The following is a 6,473-nucleotide window of genomic DNA, read 5'->3' as shown; positions in this document are numbered from 1 at the left end:
CTCCTGGTTTTATTGATTCTTTGGATAGTTCTTTTTGTTTCAATTTGGTTGATTTCAGCCCTGAGTTTAATTATTTCCTGCCTTCTACTCCTCTTGGGTGTATTAGCTTCTTTTTGTTCTAGGTCTTTCAGGTGCTCTGTCAAGCTGTTAGTGTATGCTCCCTCCAGTTTCTTTTTGTAGGCACTTAGAGCTATGAATTTTCCTCTTAGCACTGCTTTCATTGTATCCCATAAATTTTGGTATGATGTGTCATCATTTTCATTAAATTCTAAAAAGTTTTTAATTTCTTTCTTTATTTCTTCCCTTACCTGATTATCAAGGAGTAGGGTGTTGTTCAGTTTCCATGTAAATGTGGGCTTTCCATTCTCTTTGTCATTTTTGAAGACCAGCCTTAGACCATGGTGATCTGATAGGATGCAGGGAATTATTTCAATTTTCTTATATCTGTTGAGGCCTGTCTTGTGCCCAATTATATGGTCTATTTTGGAGAAGGTACCATGAGGTGCTGAGAAAAAGGTATATTCTTTTGCTTTAGGGTGAAATGTCCTATAGATATTTGTTAAGTCCATTTGGTTCATAACTTCTGTTAGTTTTACTGTATCTCTATTTAGTTTCTGTTTCCATGATTTATCCATTGCTGAGAGTGGGGTGTTGAAGTCTCCCACTATTATTATGTGAGGTGCAATGTGTGTTTTGAGCTTTAGTAAGGTTTCTTTTATGAAATTCGATGCTCTTGTATTTGCCGCATAGATATTCAGAATTGAGAGTTCATGTTGGTTGACTTTTCCTTTGACAAGTATGAAATGCCCTTCCTTATCCTTTTTGATAGTTTTAAGTTGAAAGTTGATTTTATTCGATATTAGAATGGCTACTCCCGCTTGTTTCTTAGTGCCATTTGCTTGAAAAATTGTTTTCCAACCTTTTACTCTAAGGTAGTGTCTGTCTTTGTCACTGAGGTGGGTTTCCTGTAAGCAGCAAAAAGCTGGGTCCTGTTTGCGTATCCAGCCTGTTACCCTATGCCTTTTTATTGGGGAATTGAGTCCATTGATGTTAAGAGATATTAAGGAGAGGGTGTTCTTGCTTCCTGTCATTTTTGCTAATAGTGGAGACATCGTTTGTGTGGTTATCTTCTTTTGGGTTTGATGGAAAAGGATTATTTTCTTGCTCTTTCTGGGGTATGATTGCCCTCCTTGTATTGGAGCTTTCCTGCTATTATCCTTTGTAAAGCTGGATTTGTGGGAAGATACTGTGTAAATTCAGTTTTGTCATGGAATATCTTAGTTTCTCCATCTATGGTAATTGAGAGTTTTGCTGGGTAAAGTAGCTTGGGCTGGCATTTATGTTCTCTTAGGGTCTGTATGATATTTGTCCAGGATCTTCTGGCTTTTATAGTATCTGGTGAGAAGTCAGGTGTAATTCTGATAGGTTTGCCTTTATATGTTATTTGGCCTTTTTCCCTTACTGCTTTTAAAATTCTGTCTTTGTTTTGTACATTTTGAGTCTTGATTATTATGTGACGGGAGGTATTTCTTTTTTGATCTAGTCTGTTTGGCGTTCTGTAGGCTTCTTGTGTGATTATGGGCATCTCATTCCTTAGGTTAGGGAAGTTTTCCTCAATAATTTTGTTGAAGATATTTACTGGCCCTTTAAGTTGGGAATCTTCACTCTCATCTATACCTATTATCCTTAGGTTTGGTCTTCTCATTGCGTCCTGGATTTCCTGGATATTTTGAGATAGCAACTTTTTGCATTTTGCATTTTCTTTGATAGTTGTGTCAATATTTTCTAAGGTATCTTCTGCACCTGAGATTCTTTCTTTTATCTCTTGTATTCTGTTGGTGATGCTTGTGTCTATGACTCCTTATTTCTTTTTTAGGTTTTCTATCTCCAGGATAGTCTCCCTTTGTGATTTCTTTATTGTTTCCACTTCCATTTTTATGTCCTGGATGGTTTTGTTCAATTCCTTCATCTGTTTGTTTGTGTTTTCTTGTAATTCTTTAAAGGATTTTTGTGTTTCTTTAAGGACTTCATCCTGTTTTCCTGTGTTCTCCTCAAGTTTTTTTGATAGTGTTATTTACTTCCTTCTTGTAGTCCTCTAGCATCATCATTAGAAATGATTTTAGATCTGGTTCTTGTTTTCCTGGTGATATGGGGAGTTCAGGACTTTCTAATGTGGGAGAACTAGGTTCTGATAATGGCAAGTACCTTGGGTTGCTGGTGCTTGTGTTCTTGCGCTTGCCTTTTGCCATCTGGATCACCTTTGTGCTATCAGTGCTGTCTCTGACTGGGGCCTGTCTTTCCTATTATTTAGGTTGTGTCAGAACTGTTTGGGATGGGTTTTGCTGCTTGAGTTAGAGATGAGGCCCAAGATGTGCTCGGTGCTCAGGTGGAAACCGGAAGGGGCCGGGGCTCCGGGTCAGGAGCGGATTCCTGGATCCCAATGAGTCCCAGTGGGTCCCAGTGGGTCCCAGTTGCTTCCTGATTTGGGGCGAGCACTGCCACCTCCTAGCCTAAGAAACTGCTTGAGCTAGCTTGAGCCACGGAGAGCCCTGCTCCCTCTAGGTTCTGTGAGTTTGGGTGCAGAGCTGACTCCCGGGATCTGCTCTGGCACAGACAGGAAGGAACCCACGCTCCGGGCCCTGGAGTGAACTCCTGGGTCCCAGTGGGTCCTAGCCACTCCCTGTTCGGGGGCAAGCACTGCCACCTCCTAGCCCAAGACCCTGCTTGGCACAGAGGTCCTGCGAGCCCCGCTTCCTCTGGAGTCTGCGAGATTGGGTGCAGAGCTGCCTCCCGGGATCTGCGAGTGCTCGGCCCAGACCGGATGGAGCCGGCTCCAGGCCAGGAGCGAATTCCTGGGTCCCAGTGGGACCCTGTTGCTCCCTGTTTGGGGTGAGTGCTGCTTTTTCCTTACCTGGGATGCTGCGTGAGTTCAAGCTCCTGGGAGTCCCTGTTTTTCTTGGTTTTCTGCGGTTGGGTACGGAGCTGCTGCCTGCGACCTGCTCTAGGCTCGGTCCCAAACCGGAAGAGCGTCAAGATTCTTAATATGGCAAGAGAATAGCTCAAATCAATTCTTCATTGAACATAGAGAGGGGCTGAAAGTTTAGAGCACAGCTTGAAGTCACAGAGCTACAGGAGGTTAGGTCTTCATTGACTTGCATTACAGAGAACAATCTATCATCACTGACTTGCCTATTTTGGGGATTGTCTTGGGGACAGGCTAGAGGCAGATTGGGGACAGGCTTTGTTAAAACTAAAGGATACTAAATGAAATCTGGCTTTGAGAGTCTGACACAGATTGATCAGATTTTTCAACTAATTTCCCTCTATGACTGTATTAATCCAGGGCACATACAAAGAGATTCGGGTGAAGATTATGGGGGTGTTCCTTTTCCACATCCATGAGATACAATGTCACGGGCCACTCCAGCACACAGTAGACATCCCCTGGAATATCCCTGTAAGTAAGGAAAATCAGAGTACAAGCAAAGATTTCTTTTCCCTAAATAGGAGCTCAAAGATAGGTAATCCTGTAATGAGGTACAAGGTCCTGGCTGTCTATGAGTCTTAAATTGAGGATTTACTGACTGATTCACTACCCTCTGTCCTTTCCTCAATGCTAACATGTCTCCCTCTACTTCCTTCCTTTCTCTTCTGGAGTCGCATAGGATGGTTTTGGGCAGTGCTTGGGCATAGGAAGATGAGACAGAGAGGGATAATGTCAGTTCCCAGTCTTGGGAGTAGTAGTCTAGAAACAAAGACATTAGTCACTGCCATAGAGAGTTGTTCACCACACTTACTTCACTGATGCTGTCTTGTGATGTGGGGAGGAAACACAAGTGTGTACTCACCCTTATGCTATTTGTAATGGTGTGGGACTGTCCACACAGACCTGGAATTTATAGTTATAATGCCTATAGATTTTACAGGCGTCTTTACCCATGATTCTCAGTTTTACCTCTCTCAGGGTATCTGAGGTAGGTTCTGTCACTCCAGTTCACCCCCATCCAGCTGCCCAGTATATTTTCCCAGGGTCAATAAAGACAGAGGGACCAGGCAGGGGAATTACATCCACAGAAAGAGTCAACTCAGCTTGCTCTTTAAGCTGTTGGGAGAAGGAGAAAAGGGATGGCAAATCAGAGAAGGATGCTTAGACATGAGTTCCTTCCCAGTGGGTCCATAATGACATAGGGTTCAGGAGTGGGTGATGATGAAAATGATTGGACAAGAGAAAATTTAAAGGCCAGATCCAGGGGGAGAGTTTAAGAGGAGAAACTTCAGTAGGGTCAGATAAATAAGAGCACCTTCAGTAACATGGTGCCATGGAGATTGCAAAAATATGTAATTTTCTTGAACGATTTGGTTTTTGACTTTTATCTTCTGTTGTGTGGATTCTCTCTTGCTTACATCATGAGCTCCAAGGGTGACAGTGATTTTTCTGTTGAAAAAAAAAAAAACAACAGAGAAAAGTCTTATGAGGAGGATTCCTCCCAAGGTGACGGTCACCAGGGTCTTTCTTCTCTAGCCCAAGGCAGAACTTCTAGAGAGACTTGAGATGGACAGCAGGATAGGGCTCAGGGAAATATAGGACTGAGAAGTCTCCCACACCACACCTTCCAGTGCATGCATTGAACCCATGGCTTTAAATATGGTAGACAGGCATCCTACATTGAGTTACACCCCAGCCCATGTCTGAGCTCTAGTGACACCAGCATAAGACCAGAACTGGAGTTTTTCTCTTGACTAGAGTCCTGCTTAAAGCTCTGAACTTTAGAAATGGAGACTACACATGAATCGTCCAGTGAGTGGCCTTGTGCTCCCTTTATCCTCTCATTATAAGGAGAGCCCATCTGGAGAAGAACAGTCCTGAGAGCCTTCCTGAGGCCTCTGCTGCTTTGTGACTTTGGATCCTGCATTTTCTCACAGGAAGAGAAGCTTCTTACCTTTTTTTTTAAACAGTGTTCAGAAGTCATCACAAGTTGGTGGGTTATGAGAAACCCACCACAGCTGTCCTCAAAACATCTGTCAGTGTTGATCTTCAGATGGGCCATGTAAGGGCTTGAATGTGGTTTAGCCTCAAGACCATCAATAATCTCCTCTGGAACAAATAATCCACAGTCCCTTGTCACAAACTTGCAGGACATCCCAACACAGTGTTTGCAAGTTAAGATGGGGTACAGCTTAGCTACTGCTCTAAGCCCAGCCCACCTTGCATGGGGCTCAGGCCCCTCCAAACACCCTTGGTTCTTTTCTCTCCTGTTGATCTTTCCTCCCCAGTGCTTTCTGTCCACCCTCATCCTTCATTCAGAACACAATGTCCATTCATGTTTCTGACTTTCCACTTCGTCAGACATTTCTCCACACCTTCATCTTCCTTCCTCAACACCAAGGGAAGGCCAGAGAAGACCTGCCTATCAGAACAGAGAATTTTGATGTAACTTTCTAAAGAGGAATTTGTTTTTCATTCTTCATTGACCTAGGAACTTTCCCTGTACTATGTGAGTTTAAGATTCTGCCTCATGTTAAGGTCTCTGTACCAGAGCGAAGAGATTATGGTAAGTTGCTGAAAACGCAGAAGCTAGAGAGATGTAGTCAAAACTCATTAGCTCCAGCTCTTTAAGGAAAGTGGAGTGCCATCTGGAATAGTAGGGCCTGCATTTTGGCAGTGGTACAGTGTGGGGTGAGCTTCTGGTTTGTTCCTGTCCTGGATCCTGCTTTTATAGTTCCAGTGTGGGACAAAGGAAGGTCAGGAAACCACAGATCTGGCTTGGATAAGCTCTACTTTCCTTATCAGAAATTCTCATGACTGTGCTCTCTGGGGATGTTGAATCTGTGGCCAGATTCTGAGACTCCTGGATCTCAGGATAAAATGGCAACTACACCCTTCAAAGTGGCTCCCTGGAGGCAGCACAGCAACACTAAGGGTGTGGGACCTTGATCCAGGATCATGGAACTGCTCTTGTAAGCATCCAGGTATTATTTTCTGCTTTGAGACCCATGTTGCATATGTGTAAATTCTCACCTCTATTACTGTAGCACAAACACAAGCATATGTAGTATATGAACATATGGGTGAGAGGGAGTACATTTTATTTACAAAAACAGGTGGTGGGCTGATTTAGCCTGAAGGACATTGTTTGTGTTGCCCAGCGTGAGGGCATCTCATCTTTATTCAAATAAGAGAGAGAGGAGAGAATGTGGCTGTGAAGGATGAAGGTGGGTGGGGGAGTGTGGTAAATACAAAGCATGCAGGGCAAGACCAAGTCTGTAATTAAGTCATTGGTTCCCAACCTGATAGTCTGAACCTTTAATACAGTTCCTCATATTGTGATGACCTCAGCCTTAGATGTATTTCATTGCTCCTTTATCAGTATAATTTTATTATAGTTACGAATTTTATGTAAAATATATAATGTGCAGTATATCTAAAACATGACCCCTAAAAGAGTCATGACACACAGGTTATAAATAGATGC

The 6,473-nt window shown here is 43.1% G+C and overlaps 1 pseudogene; it reads right to left on the bottom strand.

Moving 5' to 3' along the window:
* The window catches only part of LOC114638811, a 17,102-nt pseudogene extending 11,447 nt beyond the window's left edge, over positions 1–5,655 (bottom strand).
* Between the last annotated feature and the right edge of the window lie 818 nt (positions 5,656–6,473).

The sequence above is a fragment of the Grammomys surdaster genome, unplaced genomic scaffold (genome assembly GCF_004785775.1).
Source record: "Grammomys surdaster isolate TR1022 unplaced genomic scaffold, NIH_TR_1.0 125630, whole genome shotgun sequence".
Taxonomy (NCBI): domain Eukaryota; kingdom Metazoa; phylum Chordata; class Mammalia; order Rodentia; family Muridae; genus Grammomys; species Grammomys surdaster.
Note: the sequence above shows the minus strand (reverse complement) of the source record. Positions and strands in the feature narration are given on the sequence as shown.